Genomic DNA, 17,463 nt, shown 5'->3' on the forward strand with positions numbered 1-17,463 from the left:
AAGAAACAAGAGTATGGAATAATAGACAATAAACTTGAGAATTCACAATAAAAGTAAATGGATTACACCACTGAGGTAAAGGACAAAAATTAATCTAACAGATATTTTAAAAATAACTACATATTGTTTATAAGTAACCATAAAACAGAGTTGGCAAACTACCGCCCGAAGGCCATGTTAGCATCTCCCCCCACCTGTTTACATATGTTCTCAGGTGAAGAATGTTTTTTATAATTTTAAGTGACTGGGAAAAAAGAAAAAAATATATATATGACAGACACCGCATGTGATTTACAAAGTTTAAGATATTTCGTATCTGGATCTTCACAGAAAAGGTTTATGAACCTCTGCTTTAAAATATAAAATGATAAAAAAAAATAAAAAAATAAAATATAAAATGATAGGGCTGCCTGGGTGGCACAGGAGGTTAAGCGTCCAGGTTCCGTTCAAGTCATTACCTCCAGGTTTGTGAGTTCAAGCCCCGCATCTGGCTCTCCGCTGTCAGCGCTGAGCGGGTTTCAGATCCTCTCTCTCCCGCTCTCTACCCCTCCCCCACTCATGCTGTCTCTCTCTCGCGCTCTCTCAAAAATAAATAAAAACATAAATAAATAAATAAATAAATACATACATACATACATACATACATACATAAACAAACAAATAAACAAATAAAATGATAAGATCCAGAGTGGAGACAGACTGGAGACAGATTTAGAACACAGTCTGGTTTCCCTCCACTCTCCAAAGAGTAAGCTGGATATGCGCCTGCCTCGGCACATTCATTAGCCTCCCTTGTAGTGAGGTATGGCCAATAGGAAGTGAACTGCAGTGACTAATATAACTCCCAGGTCAAGTATTTGTAAAGAATACGTACGTCTCCCACTTCACTTTCCCTCCTTCCTGTGGAAGAGAGAGAAAGGGGCCAGGGATGGAGTGAGCCATCTTTGACTATGTGCATGAGGCCATCACTTGGAGACCGGAAAACGATGAGATCGGAGCCTGGGTCCTTAGACAATTTACGAGAACAGAAGTATCCTCTGCTCCCTGTCCTCCCCACCCCCAAACCATTATAGATTAGGTAGAAATGGACTTCAATTTTACTCAAGCCATTTTTAAGTAGCGATCTTTGTTTCTGTGACTTAGCCCGTATCCCCACGGATACAGCAAGCAAAGGTCAACTAAAACAAACCTGTGTTGCTATGATATCAGACAAAATAGACCTTAGAGCAAAAAGAGATCCAAAGTGTCATAACAGGAGGGAGGGGAAGGGAGGTGATGGGCATTGAAGAGGGCATCTTTTGGGATGAGCACTGGGTGTTGTATGGAAACTAATTTACCATAAATATCATATAATAAAATAAATAAAATAAAATAAAAAAGTGTCATAACAGAAGGGCTTATTTTACAGGAATATTTAAAACTTCTAAACTAGAGTTTAATTCTACAGCTTTATGGAGAATCTTCACAGACCTCCAAGAAATTAATGAAGCTACCATTTTTGTGGAATATTTAACACCTCTCAGAAATCAACGGATAAAGCGTAAAATTAGCAATTAAAGATCTAGACAGAAAAATTAATATGCTTTATCCAGTGGGCACGTAGAGAATATCACACCCAACACTTGAGGAATTTTTGTTCTTTTCAAGCACGGTTTTGAAAACCGACCACATTCTAGTCGTAAAGCTGGCGTTAACAAATTTCAACGGATTGCAGCATACAGAATGGAGTCTCTGACCGCAATGTAAATAAGTTAGAACTCGGTAACAAAATAAAGCAAGAGGAAAAAGATATTTACACATTTGATGCCATTCTAAATCACTCAGGGATCAAAGAAGAGAGAATAGTGCAAATGATCAAATATTTGTAGATGAGCAGTAACTACCATAGCATGCAACAAAACTTGTGGAATGTAGCCAAAGCATTGCTTCGTGACGAACGCATAACCGTGTTAAGTCTCATTGAAAGGTAAAATCATGGCTCCCATACAGATGTAAAACGGAACACGTGTTAAAAATCTCATCCTGTTCGTTCATCAGCGAGGGAGTCAGGCGGTTGTTATAACTGTTCAAAAAAGAATCCAAAGAGTAGACATGTTTATAGATAAGGGATATTGAAAAGAATATGCAAATGGGTTTTCCCCCTTTGCATGGTTTTTCCATAGGGGACTGGGGAAGAGGGTTGAACCTCTCTACCGCATAGGACAGAATCTGCGCATCTATAGATGAGAATTATTCTGTTGCTGTCAGTTACTTGCGGTGTTATAAAATAGTTCAAAGGCAAGGACAACAGTAGAAATCAAGCAACCCACAAGACAGACAACGCATCGTGTTCATTGGGTGTACAAGTTTTACAGTCGCCCTCCTGATCAAAGATACCATCACAGAAGGACTACTGATAATCACAAAGTAAGGCCGGTCGCATTAGCTTTGGAAGTCCAGCAAGAGTGGTAGCTCATCGTATAGACCTCTTTGAGTTTGTTTGTTTGCAATGAACCAAGCATATAGCTTGTGAAGTATGGGAGAGAGAGAAAAAACTAAGCAAAATAAACCCAAAGAATCAAAGATACGGCACAGCGGGGAAATCATGAACAGCCAAGAGTTCCTGTATCTGCCCTAGGAAGCAGAGAGCTAGAAGGGCCTCACGCCCACCTTTACAACAAAATCAGCCACACTCACTTCAAATTCATAACTGTGTTTGAACCCACCGGGGCACGAGGTGGAAAAGCAACAAATGGTCTAAAATCTAAGGAGACACGGCAATGCAGGGAGAGGGGAGACGGAACACCCAGCTGGGCGTGGCGGATGGAACCAGACGCCAATTAAATTATTAGCCTGGAAGAGTTCAAAAACTCCGGTGAGAGTCAAGTGTGGGCCAGCCAGAGAGTGTGAACCCCCTAGGGGTTGCAGAAATTGAATTTGCTCCCACTTGCAGACTCTTTCTGGACAAACACTGTTGTCTGCTCACAGAGAAGTCCAGAAAGAGCCCTATGAAGCACTCCCTGTGGGGGCGCCAGGGTGGCTCCATCTGCTAAGGGTCCGACTTCGGCTCAGGTCACGATCTCGCGGTTTGTGGGTTCGAGCCCCGTGTCAGGCTCTGTGCTGACAGCTCGGAACCTGGAGCCTGCTTTGGATTCTGTGTCTCCCTCTCTCTCTGCCCCTCCCCCGCTCACTCTCTGTCTCTCTCTCAAAAATAAATAAACATTAAAAAAGGGAACAGAGGAAAACATTCTTGGAGAAGGACCAGAATTACATTGGTCTCACAACTACAGCCAGCAGAGGGGAAGGAGTTCACACCCCCTGAACCAAGAAAAGTTACTCAAGCCTAAATGGAAGCATTGAAGTGATCTTTTTGAAGCGCCATGCCAAGACCTAAAACTCAGAAATCAGCAGACAGACCCCCATGCTGAACAGAAAGCATCTCAGAGCATTTTGAAGCCTGTGGTGTAGGGACAGTTACCATAGCAACAACAAAGCGCCGACCCAGGCCATCTCATCTTGGGCCATGAAACAAGCTCAACACATCTTGCAAAATCGAAATCACATAAAATATGTTCTCCGATCATCCTGGAAAGAACTCTCAAAACTTAGCAATAAGAAAACAAGTGACGCAAAAACGGGGAGGGGAGGAAAACTCTGAGCGGATACGAGGTCAAAGAAGAAGTACGTCGAGAAAATGAGCATATAAAAAGATGCTACACATCACAAATTATTCAGAAAATGCTCATCAAAACAAAAGTAAGGCACCGCTACATGCCCAACGAAGATCTAAAAAAAAACCAAAAGCAAAAACTAAAAATACGAAGGGTTCACAAGGATGTGGGGCAATCGGAACTCCAATGTCAATGTAAGACGGTGCAACCATTTTAGAATCAACAAACCTAAAATCAGTCATCGGATGCCTGTAGTGAAACAAAGATACTTCCCTTCTTACAAGGCAGAGAGAAGGCATTAAAAAAATGCAAAATGCGGGTGCCCATCCGTAGTATCTTCCCTAAATTTCAATTCCTGTTTGGTAGGTTTGGGATGCTCCCCTGACCCAGACGCCAGTCAGTCGTCTTTCAAAGATCTCCAAGTGTTTCTAGGAACCACGAAGAACACTCTTATTTTGAGCCCCACCTCTGCACTTCATCTCAGTATCTCCAGTTCCCGTTTTAGGTCACCTCTTGCCTTTCTCCTCTTTGGTCCCTCCCATCAAAGTCCCATTAGGTGAACAGCCAGGTTGAACTCAGCCCATCTATGACTTCTAGGCTATTCTCTTCCACACAGTGCCCTTAACTCTATGGGGTTATGTGGGAAGAAGCCATCAAAGCCTTTGGGATTCCCCAATCTCTGGGCTCACAGGATGGGCCCAAAGGTCAGTGACGGCAACGTTCTGTTTCGGTACTAGGAAAAGGTATGAAACCAGAAAGTGAAAAGGTGGCTGATCTTTAATCAGACTTTGCTGAAGCATAGATTCTAGATCCTGGGGTGAAACGGACCTAACATGGTCCAGATACTCTGCTGTACTCGGTTCACGTTCTCACAATAATCCCCAAAAGAAAGCGGATTTTATCCCTTTTTACATATGAGAATACTTTTCACTCAGCAAGTGTACGTAAACTACTCACACTCATACAGCGACTACTTGGCAAACAAAGGGTTGAAGCCAGATTTTTTTCTAACACTTAGGCCCTTGATAATTCTACTGTAACCATATGTCAGCTAATACACTTCATTTAAATTTCCAGTCAGGTGAGTGAAGTGATTTTTACTTTTTTACTAGCTCCCAACCCGGCTTCACATTCTTTATTTCTCCACGATGAGCCTTTATCTTTAAAACGAAATAATGTGGGCCACCTGGGTGGCTCAGTCAGTTAAGCGGTTAAGCGTCCGACTTCGGCTCAGGTCATCATCTTGCGGTTCGTGGGTTCATGGGTTCGAGCCCCGCGTCGGGCTCTGTGCCGACGGCTCGGAGCCTGCAGCCCGCTTCAGATTCTGTGTCTCCCTCTCTCTCTGCCCGTCCCCTGCTCATGCTGTCTCTCTCTCTCTCTGTCAAAAATAAATACACATTAAAAAAAAATAATAATAAAATAAAACTAAAGAATGAACCCCACCTTCCCATAAAACGCTCATCCCCCAAAAGATATTTTCATACATCCCACTTTGATCAACTCATCCTATGGATGTTGTGTGAGGCAAGAGCCTTTCCACATCTGTATAAAACTAGCCCTGTTCAGTGTTACTGAGCATGGGCCTTACCGGCACCTCTTTCTTTTCAAAGTGGTGGCGGACCTTGAATTTGTTTGGCATAGCAAAGCATTCCAGTCTGAGCCTTGCTGCTGAATTATGTCCCCAATGGGATTTTTTTTTTTTTTTCCTAAGTAATGTTGAATTAGATTTAATCTGAGAACTTCTCCAGCCGGCTTATTTTCTTACAGTAACCATTGAACTGAATCTCTTTTCTGACTCCCTTGGTTCTTTTCAGATGAGAATAACCCAGCGAATCAGTCCTACATCATTCTTGGATTTGAATAAAACCTGCAAAGCCCGTGGGACTTAACATAGCAATAACTACCTCAAATGCAGGTAGAAGACGCAAAGGTAGAAAACGCTGCCAGCGCTAAAGGAAAAGAGGGAAAGGTGGGCAGGTATTCTTGTGGGTAATTGCAAGTCTGACAAGAGAGGATCGCTTCCTGGTGTGTATCTTCCCTCTGAGGAAGTCCACACTGGTTACAAAACATCTCCTGATAGTTGGATGTTGCCATTGTCTTGACATATGTTATTTGAAAATTTAGTGTACGAAAGTAATATCCCAGAGTAACTTTCTATCTGGGTGTTTACTCATCACCCCAAACACATCACATTCTAAATGAAATTTGCCAGCTCCTGGCCAGGTTTATGTATATACTATATTGTATATATCATATGCAACATATATTATATTAGTGACTCAAGTCATTTTTCCTTCCTGGCTTCCCTCTCCCTGGCAATGGCCATTCCATGTAGAACTTGGACTCATCTATAATTTTAGGTCTTCTTTCAGTAGAAGTATGGGGTGGAGGGAATGGTTTTGGAGTCAGGTAAATCTGGGTTCGAATCCTGATTCTACCCTTTATTGGTCATGTGCCACTGACCCCGTCATTGTAACCAACCTGAGCCTCGATTTACACGTCAAAATATAGGGATCATAAAGTCAGCCTTACAGCATTATTGTGAGTATTAAATGAGATAAAGTATACAGAACGTCAATCACAGAGCCTGCTGTATGTTAAGAGTTCATAGCACTTACATCCTTATTGTTAAAAATAGAGATAGGGGCGCCTGGGTGGCTCAGTCGGTTGAGCGTCCGACTTCGGCTCAGGTCACGATCTCACAGCTTGTGGATTCGAGCCCCGCGTCAGGCTCTGGGCTGATGGCTCAGAGCCTGGAGCCTGCTTCCGATTCTGTGTCTCCCTCTCTCTCTGCCACTCCCCCATTCATGCTCTGTCTCTCTCTGTCTCAAAAATAAATAAACATTAAAAAAATTTTTAATAAAAAAAAATAGAGATAAAGCAGTCGTGAAAAAAATTTCTGCTTTTTAACCAAGCCATGGAGTTAGTAAGTCCATTTGAAATTGCACAATGATTTGCCACAAAACAAGAGAAACTGTTTCAACGAAACGACTCAATGGAAACACTCAATAAGAAGAAAATATCTTGGTTTATAACCACCACGTTAAGGTCAACCAGGCTAAGAGAAGAATTGACATTATCCAGAGCAGAATTCTCACAGTAGGACATGCGGTGGCAACGAGCCAGTTGTGAAGGGCCAACTGGTAAGTGATGGAAGGTTCTAGAAGTGCAGTCTCTGGCGCTCAGGGGAGTGCAGTGTCCACTTCCACAGTATTTCTAATTCCACATTTGACTAAATGCTAAGTATTAGTAACCTACTTTGTAAGTTATTAAAGGTTAATATTAATTGATATTTATAGATAAGTGCATTTACTTATTTAATAATGACTTGAATTCAGTATTCTACTAAACTGCTAAAGAGTGCCACACAAAGTTAGCAAACCATAAACTTCGTATTTTGCACACTCGCAGAGGTAATATGCCTACCATTTTCAAGAAAGCTGCTTTGAATTTGGTGTACAACAATTTTTTTTTTGCCAGATACTTACGTAAAGGCCATTTCTTGTACATAATACCTCCCACATAGCAAGTGCTAATAAGTGGTAATTATTAGTGTTACTTAATTCCCCACAACCATTTACTTGCCGAGTCCTAGATATTCTTCCTCTGAAAAGCTTCCCTTCCCCATTTCTTCCACAACCATCTTAACTCAAGATGGGATCACCACACGGCCAGATAATTTAAGACTTTCCAGTATCCCTGACCTTTCTGCTAAACCAGCCTGCAGCTACATCAAACTTCCTTTTTTTTTTTTCTTAATTTCATTTTGGAGAGAGAGAGGTAGCACGAAACCAGGTGAGAGGAGCAGGGGGAGAGAGAGAGAATCTCACACACACAGCGCAGAGCCAGAGGTGGGGCTAGATCCTGTGACCTTGGGATCATGACCTGAGCCAAAATCGAAAGTTGGCCGCTCAACTAAAACTGAGCCACCCGGGCATCCCTAAAGCAAACTTCTTTAAAGAGCATCCATTGCCTTCCCCTTTCTTAAGATACTTAAATTGGGGGCACCTGGGTGGCTAGTCAGTTGAGCGACCGACTCCTGATTTGGGTTCAGATCATGATCCCAGGGTTATGGGATCAAGCCCCTGCATCAGGCTCCATACTGATCATGGAGCCTGCTTGAGATTCTCTCTCCATCTCTCTTCCTCTCTCTCTCTCTCTCTCTCTCTCTCTCTCTCTCTCTCTCTCAAATTAAAAAAAAAAAAAAAACTAAATGAAAATGCACGTATGTGTCTGATTTTTAACGCCACCCTCCATAATCTGTTTTACCTGTCCAGCCGTCCTTGATTCCCACAGTCTTCCAATAAAAATTCTCCATTCTCCATTGCTTACAAATGAGCTCCTCGCAGATTGACAGGGACGGTGGGGAACTTAAAAGTGATATTCTGGGGCGCCTGGGTGGCTCAGTTGGTTAAGCGTCCAACTTTGGCTCAGGTCATGGTTCATGAGTTCAAGCCCGGCACCCAGCTCTGTGCTGACAGCTCGGAGCCCGGAGCCTGCTTCGGATTCTGTGTCTCCCTCTCTCTCTGCCCTTCCCCCACCTGTGCTCTTTCTCGGTCTCAAAAATAAATAAAAATATTAAACAGTGATACTCTGAGTAAGATATAGGTGGAGATTTAACGGTAGGTGGGTGGAGCTTTTTGCTACACCTATCCCAAACTTGCCAGTCATCAAGATCCACACTGACTCCTCTTTCGAAAATTCTTTCCAACCCACTCAAACCATATTAATTTCCCCTCTACCGAACCTCTGAGAACTTAAACACTGTGCCACCCAAACCAACACTTAATTATGCATTGTCTCACTAAGTTCTTTAACCACTCCATGTACACTTCCTATATATTATCCTTTCCTGTCCAACAGGCAATTTCCCCAAGGATAGAAACGATGTTTTATTCATCTCTTACATTTTAAAATAGTGACGGGCATGTAAAATACGTTGTCGCATGGTGTTCGATTATTACTCTCAGGCAAATCGTGAGGCATTTTAGCTGAATTATTTAATTTAATATACACAGCAAAATCCTATCAGGTAGGTATTTCTTATTCTCCATTATAAAGGTGAGTCTTCTGAGATTTGAAAAGAAAGTTATTTGCCCAGGGTCAGAGAGCTATTACACGCCAAAACCACAGGTCGATTCCAGGAATGGCTGATCCCTAAGTCTTAACTATGGCAGGTATTCAACACAGAATTGATTGCCGATAGGTGTTTAATGCCAACTTGCTCCGATACAAGGTCAGTAACTTTCATGCCACTAAATACAGAGTGCGGGGTCTCAAGTCTCAATAAACATCTGTTGATTGATTGACTGTAGGCAAACGTCATGCAATTAGCCAAATAAGCTTAGTATTGCAGTGGATAATATAGCACACGGCCCTGTCTTCCGAGATGACCGAGAATTCTTTCGGCTGGTTTTCAAACACTTCGAATTCTACTACATATTTTCCATTTGGGGAAATAAACAAAGACTATCCTAATGAGAACTGAGGCTGTTCACTCAGATCTTGTTACAGCGAGGGAGTCAACCGCTATCACTTGCATTTGGCAGAGGCTCAAGGCAGCCAAGGGAGTGGGAAAGCTTTATGGTGGACAAAAGGAAAGCCTTTAGGAAGGCCCTGATTAGAGGTTGTTGGTCTGGGGTAGCTGGAGGCGGGCTCACCAGAGCAGGATGTATTATGTGATTGGTTTGGGCAGCTTGCCTTTCTCGGGTTGGTCCTTGAGTTGAAATGGGGTGGGAGTGACAAAAACAGGGAAGCTGACAGCCACTGACCAAGTCGTGGCCTTTCTGGGCCAGTTGCTACAGAGGCTGTGGGTGGGAGTTCAGTTGTCCTATATGGCCTGGCCATTGTCCATTGGTATACTCGTTCTCCCACACTTAACTGGAAGCCACCTCTTCTACTAATTTACATTTTGCAGGCATTAGGAATGCTGCTTCTGTCTTTTTGGTGTTGTTATAAGGAAATCAAGCAATTTATTTTCAAAGACTTAAGTTTAGCGGGTTAATAAATTGCTTCCGTAAGAAATGCAATTTTATAAAGCGGCTGCCCATTTCTTAAAAACCAAGCACTTCCTAAAGACAAAAATGGGGCGCCTGGGTGGTTCAGTCAGTTAAGCATCCGACTTCAACTCAGGCATGATCTCACGGCTCATGAGTTGGAGCCCCACGTCAGGGTCTGTGCTGACAGCTCAGAGCCCAGAGCCTGCTTCGGGTTCTGTGTCTCCCTCTCTCTCTGCACGCCCCCTGCTCATGCTCTGTCTCTCTTTCTCTCTCTCAAAAATAAATAAACATTAAAAAAAATAAAATAAAAAGATGAAGCAATTAAATCAAAACTTGCTCTACATAAAAACAGTGACATTGTAGAGCTGCTAAAGAATGCTATTTCAGAAACCACAGATCATATATGAAGGCATTGCCCTGGTTTCCATGTATATGAAAATGAACCCTCTCCCATAGCCGCACTCCAGACTATCTTCAATCTCTGAAGGTTCTGACACGTGTAAAGTCATTGGGTTTCTTCCTCCATGTTTACCAAGTTCTGCCTGGCTTATTTCTGGAAGTACCCCAAATACAAAAAGCAAAAACCCTATAAGGTAGTGCAGGGAGAGGACAGGGGAAAATCTTGGTACCTTTCTCTCAATTTTGCTGTGACTCTAAAACTGCTTTAAAACTTAAGTCATTATATATATAATATATATAATATATATATAATATATATAATATATAATATAATATATATAATATATATAATATATATAATATATAATATAATATATATAATATATATAATAACATTATATATATAATATATATATAATATATGATATATATTATATATATATAATCGCAACTCTATAACCAACTCACTTAAATTTTTGCCTACCAGTTTTGTCAAATCTAGGGATTTAGGGACTTTAATCTCTGAAATACTTAACGTTTGTAGATGCTCATTTCCTTCAATCACCAAGCCAACTTCCCCTCCTTGCTCTAAATTAAAAGTACTACAATGGTCCTTATGGTACTTACATCAAGTTGGAAATCATAACTGGTTTTTTTCGAAGCTTTAGTTCTGGGTCCAGGAGAATACAATACTCCATTATTTAGAAGTGTCAGTTATCTCTTACCTGGAAATAAGGGAAAGTCAGCTTAATCTTATCAAAACAATAAACAATGTTATCAAGAATAAACAGTAAATGAGAACCTTCTTAAAAATCAGGATCCTGAATTCCAAACAGATCTACCCTATGACCCAGCAATAGCACCGCTAGAAATTTGCCCAAGGGATCTGGGAGTGCTGATGCATAGGGGCACTTTTACCCCGATGTTTATAGCAGCACTTTCAACAACAGCCAAATTACGGAAAGAGCCTAAATGTTCATCAACTGACGAATGGATAAAGAAGATGTGGTTATATATACAATGGAAAACTACTTGGCAATGAGAAAGAATGAAACCTGGCCTTTTGTAGCAATGTGGATGGAACTGGAGAGTGTTATGCTAAGTGAAATAAGTCAGGCAGAGAAAGACAGATACCGTATGTTTTCACTCTTATGTGGGTCTTGAGAAAATCAACAGAAGGGGGGGGAGTTACAGAGAGGGAAAGAGGCAAACCATAAGAGACTCTTAAATACTGAGAACAAACTGAGGGTTGATGGGGGGTAGAGGAGAGGGAAAAGTGGGTGATGGGCACTGAGGAGGGCACCTGCTGGGATGAGCACTGGGTATTGTATGGAAACGATTCTGACAATCAATTTCATATAAAAAAAAAATCAGGATCCTTCAAAAGGAGAATTAGCATACAATGCTTGGTGCTAGTGAGTAGGCCAAAGGCAATTAAAAACCAGGAAGCTGACCTGGTTTTTAAGAAATTCTGATCCAGCCAAGCATTACCCACCTAAGTAAGCACCAAAACCACAAGCCTAGGCCGTGAATAGGAAGAAGGAAGGGAAAAATATTGGAAAGAGGCATGGAATGTGTGCCTGTTGGGGTTGGGAGGGGAGTACTAACGATTAGGGCTTCCTGGAGGAGGCCAGTCTTCAGCCAATTCTTGAAACATTTATGATAATAATATACACTGTAGGGTATTTAAATATTCTACACATCATGGTCACCCACCTGACCGCTTCGACTGAGCTTGACTTCAACTTCCACGCTGTGATTTCTGCCACTATCAAACTATGAGCCCAATTCAGTCCCTAAATGGGGTAACATGAGGGAAGTTTCTTCAGAATTCAGCATGACGTCAGCCCAGCTGCTAGTTAGACTATTACGCCTAAGGAAATAATCGGCTATACTTTCTCCCAAACGTGTCTCCAGAACAGTTTTCCCTCCTTCTTTTCTTTGGCCGCCATAAAAAATAAAAATAAGAAATTCCTACATGCATGGTGTCAGGAAGGCGAGCGTCAATGAAGCCCCGTGCACCCACATACACATCTTAACTCCCACAAAAGGATTCCCTTTTTAATCCAGTTGAGTGAGTAAGTGGTCCGGTCCAGGTATAATTTGTAATTCTAGCTCAGTCTGCTTCTTCTGGTTATTACTATCCACTGAGTCGTACGCATTGAAGGTCAGCCCTGGGGGAGAGGGAGAAGCTTTGTTCGTGGCCCTGGGCTACTCTTCCCAGGGAAGGAGAAACGCTTTCTCACTGCAGTCCGGCTGCAGCCATGTCTTTAGGTAAAATGCATGACTGTGAACGCCTGCCTTCCTCACACTAGACTGAATTTCTCCAGGGTGGGGGCCCAATTCCCCACGGGGAAACAAAAGGGTGACTATCTCAGGGGGCCAAGATTCCCGCCCTGCCTATCTGCCCACCTGCATCCCTTTCTTCTCGTCAGCCAAGTGAGCCTTCAACTTCAGCACTGTTGGATTTGGGTTTCCCGGAAGCCATGGGGGGATTACTTCCGGTTTGGTAACTGCTTCTTCTGCCTCACCCTGAAACCTGCGAAGTGGCTCTAACAGTCTCCTGTGCGCTTGGTGGTGTCCTTTCTGAGCCCCCACGCAGTTCTCTTGGGGTTTTTCAACAGCACCAAGTCTGAGATTTCCAGTTTACAAGCATTTTGGGGGGGAGTAGATAAGCACTCTTGACGACTGCATTTGAGCTGGGTTTGGATGAAAGGGACTTGAGGGAGCCCTCCTGTGGGGCAGGGCGTGTGGTGTGGGCACATCTGCCTAAGGCTGACTATGAACACCTGATAATGAGTGACCAGACTGAAGTCATGCCCTGATAACAAGACTGCTTGCAACAGCAAATACCAGCTTTTAAAAAATATCAGAGGTAAATGTTATCTCCTTGAATGCCTGCCCCGGGAGGGCAGTTAGGAGCTGGTTTACATTTTTCCAATTAAAGTGATTCATTTTTGGTTGCATTAGTGGCAAAAAAAGAAGGAACGCTTTGGCGAGAAGACCGCATCACTAGGGCAAAGGTGTTTTCAATAGAAACACATGGTTTTAGGAGCCATGATAAATATTTAACCACTTTCTCTTTAACTTCAATACCGACGATCACAACGATCATGAAACGCAGTTCAAGAAAAGAGGGAAGAAAGGAAGGTCCGAAGGAAGGGAGGGAGGACGGTAGGGAGAGGGAAGGGAAAGAAGGAAGGAACTTTTGATTTTTTTCGGGTTTATCCTCCAGTTTTGTTCTTGCTAACACTACAGCTGTACTATTAAAAGTACAGAACGAAAGCCTATGTGAATTAACACGCGCTCATCATACCCACCGCAACCCAGATTAACACCAATTAATTCTGTCACAGAAATAGAACGAGAATTAGAAATCTGGGTTCTTGGGGCGCCTGGGTGGCGCAGTCGGTTAAGCGTCCGACTTCAGCCAGGTGACGTTCTCGAGGCCCGTGAGTTCGAGCCCCGCGTCAGGCTCTGGGCTGATGGCTCAGAGCCTGGAGCCTGTTTCCGATTCTGTGTCTCCCTCTCTCTCTGCCCCTCCCCTGTTCATGCTCTGTCTCTCTCTGTCCCAAAAATAAGTAAAGGTTGAAAAAAAAAATTTTTTTAAAGAAATCCGGGTTCTTTTGGTGATAAATTATGTCTTTATCAGGCCTAGAAACTAAAAGGAAAAAATCCAAAATCAACCAAACCAGTCACCGATGGAAATGTCTTTTAAGAAAGCAATAATGAATTTAAGCTTCCAGCACACAATTTTCCTGGTAACTCTGTTTTTCTCCAACATTTCCAAAAGCTGTGGCTTTGAGCCTGACCCCATGCTGTCAGTCCACTTTAGCACATTTGGATGAAGGGAAAACAGAAAACATTGTTCTCTAAACTGCACCACAGTAATTTCTAGCAGTGCCTGAATGTGAGCTTAGTATCTCGGTGTTCACACTTGATTTAGAAAACGCTTTGAAGCTTTGGATTAGAGTCATCAATATAATAATTTGACAGCATTAATTCCACTTGGTAATAAAAAAGTGCTTCTTTCTTGGAATCTCTTAGCATTGTAAAGAAAAAAAAAGGCTTTCAAATCTCTCCAACACAGAAACTCTAGTTCAAGGGTACTTCTGTGCCAATATATAACCCTAGCACATATTTTTGTTTAAAAATATTAATATCCATTAGCCTCTTACAAGTCTCACCATTGTAATTTCATTTATCTTTCTCATTAATCTCATGTGAATACCGAAGATGAAGGAATTGAAGTATAATTCACTTTGAGACATTCTGTGTCAACAGAATCTCAGCTAAACCTGGTTAAATAGGATTGTAGTTTTCTGAAGAAGGCATGGAGTGTGAGAAACAAATGAGTCAGTAAGACATCGAAGATGCCAGGGTGAGGGAAAACGCTCCAATCAAAAGGCTCCAATAAATTAGGAATTACATAATGACACCCAGTCTGCGGCACAATGTTGAGATGAACAAGTGACTGGCAACTGTGACCTCCCCCTTCCCCCCCCCCACCGCCAGATCCATACCTACACCCCCAGATCCATACCTACCTCCCCCAGATGCACCTACCCCCACCCCCTCTCCCCCCCCCGCCCTGCCCCGATCCATTACACTGAACTGGAAAAGCAGGAGAGGAAATAATACATGCAAGGCATTAATAACAATATTCCCACACACATTTTCAAGATCGCTTCTATGGTACAGAAGACATCAGAATTTTCTGTTTGCCTCTTAAATGATGCATTGTGAAAATTTTACTTGCAGTTGAGTGAATTTAGTAACTCAAAAAGGAAATCTGACTGTTGAAACAGGTTCAAACAAATTCCCTGGAATCATGGAATTAGCCCAGTGTGAAAACCACTGAACGTGTTCAACGATTTCTTAAGGCGGTAATATTGTCAACGAATAATAATAACACCATAAGAGTCAAAATGAGGACCGGTAGCCCTATGTGAGGTAATTGAGAAAGCATGCTTTGTTGTTACCCGCATGGTCAAAGTTCATGAAATCAGAATGTGTGGGCTCCCCGCCAGATTCTAGGAGGCCAAGAGGTCTGTCTGTGTTATGCTGATGGACTGCCCTTCTCACCCAACCCTCCCATTTCTCTTAGAGAATCCTGCCTATGGGAAAGTCCAGTTAAAATGCCACTTTCCAGGAAGGCTTCCCTGAGCTTTCCCTACTCTGAAAGATTCTTTTTCCTATACATGGTAGCACACATCACAGCAGCCCTGTCCATACAGAACAAAGACCGACTCCTTACATTTGAGTTCCCACCCCTTTAAGAAGTTAAAAATAACAGTACAGCTGGTACACCGCGCTTACTACGTGCCAGGGACTGTTCTGGACGCTGTGTATCTATTGACTCATGTCTTTCTGATAATACGCCCCAGGCTAGGTAGTACTTGGACCCCCTTTTTCAAGTGAGTAAAACTAAAACACAGGCATTAGGTGAGTTGCCCCTGGTCACGGAGTTGGCACATGCTAAGATACCTCATATGTCACCCACTGGACAATTGACTGCCATGAACATGCCTAGATTCCATATTTGACCAACCAACCAAGGTTAGCCATAAAGCGTTTACTTGCAGTCTGTGCATCCTTAAGAATAGATTCTCCCAGGATGTGTGTGTGTGTGTGTCTGTGTGTGTGTGCGCGCGCGCACACGCGTGTGCGAAATCTAAACCTACTTGGCCTCATAAATTGCAAAATTGCTTCCAAAGTCTTAAGACTTAGCACCCTACTAATTAAGTTCTGGCATAGTCACTCGCAGCCTGGAAAAGAAGTGTGAGGTGGCCTGGGTCGTGCCTAGAAGTACAGTACTGACTGCCCCAAAGCGCTGGTTGACTCCAGTCCTAACAGAAAAGTTGCCACACACCGTGGCTCTGTACATGTACTCTCAGAAAAAAAAAAAAAAAAGTAACATTCTTTTTTTCAATGTCTATTTATTTTTGAGAGAGAGAAAGACGGAGTGCAAGCAGGGGAGGTGCAGGGAGAGGGGGAGACACAGAATCTGAATCAGCTCCAGGCTCTAAGCTGTCAGCACAGAGCCCAGCACGGGGCTCGAACTCACGGACCGCGAGATCATGACCTGAGTTGAAGTCAGACGCTCAACGGACTGAGCCACCCAAGAGCCCCAAAAAGTAACATTCTCAGTTCCTTGTCTTTTTCCTCATTTTTTTTTTCCCTCTTAGTATATTGGTTCTTTCTGTTGACGCCTTAGCAGTCTGTTATATCTTTGTACATTCAGTATTCGTTCTCTATTGCTGTGGAAACAAATCACTACCAGCTTAAAAACAAAATTATTATCTCGCGGTTGGTAGATCCGAAATTCACGCGGGCTCAGCTGGTTTCTCAAAGATGAAACTTCAGGTTTCACAAAGATGAAACTATGTTACGGTTGGGAGGTTCTAGGAATGAATCTGCTTCCAGGCTCATTCGGGTGTTGGCTGAAGGCAGTTCCTTGAGGCTGTAGCACTGAGGTCCTTGGTTGCTCGCTGGCTGTCCAGGCTTCTGGAAGCTTCCACACGCTCCCTTAGCTCATGGCATCTTCTACCATCTGAAAGCCGGCAACCAGCAATGGCGGAGGCAGGGAGGAATCTCTCTCTCTCCCCCCTCGGAATCCGTCTGACCTCCCCTTGCCCTCACCACCCCTCGCCCTCTCCTGCCTTCCTTTTTGTCATTTAAGGTCTCGTGGGATTATACTGGACCCGTTCTGATAATCCAGGATAATCTCCCTTTTTAAAGTGGGCTGATTAGTAACTGAATTCCGCCTCAAAAATCCCATCACAGCAGTATCTAGATTAGCTTTGGATCCAATAACCAGAGGACAGGAATCCCCAGGGCATCCTCAGAATCCTTCCAGCCACACATGCTGACTCTCAAAATGTAAACATGAAAATGTTTTCTTAGCCAGAAGTTAAGAACTTTGGTGCCTTTTAATTTTGTTACTCCCCATTCTGTATTTTCCAATTTAATAGCTCCTTTACCCATTAAAAACAAATACAATGAAAATGGAATTTAGATAGATGCAATACTAACCAAGACTGTTACAAATGAGTGTATCGTTTTATATAACATTTCTTTATGAGTTGTAAGTGTACAAATGAATTAAATGATATGAAATGCACGAATGCATTAGCTGCTGGTTTTTTTAGCTATCAATAAAACGGTCTATAAAATAATTTCAATATCATGATTAAATTTCGCTTCATATTTTACACGCGGCATCATGACGCAAGCTTGCACAAATAGTAAGCTAGGCAGGATAAAAATATATTTCCCAGAGATAAGGTAAATTAAGTAAAATAGACAATCGGTTACAGTTACATCATCCTAATAGATAATTCAAGGATTTGTGAGAATTTTATGCATTCTGAAGAGGAAATCAATTGTCTTCAACGTCAGTTTTGACCATGTGG

The sequence above is a fragment of the Felis catus genome, chromosome F2, assembly GCF_018350175.1.
Source record: "Felis catus isolate Fca126 chromosome F2, F.catus_Fca126_mat1.0, whole genome shotgun sequence".
Taxonomy (NCBI): domain Eukaryota; kingdom Metazoa; phylum Chordata; class Mammalia; order Carnivora; family Felidae; genus Felis; species Felis catus.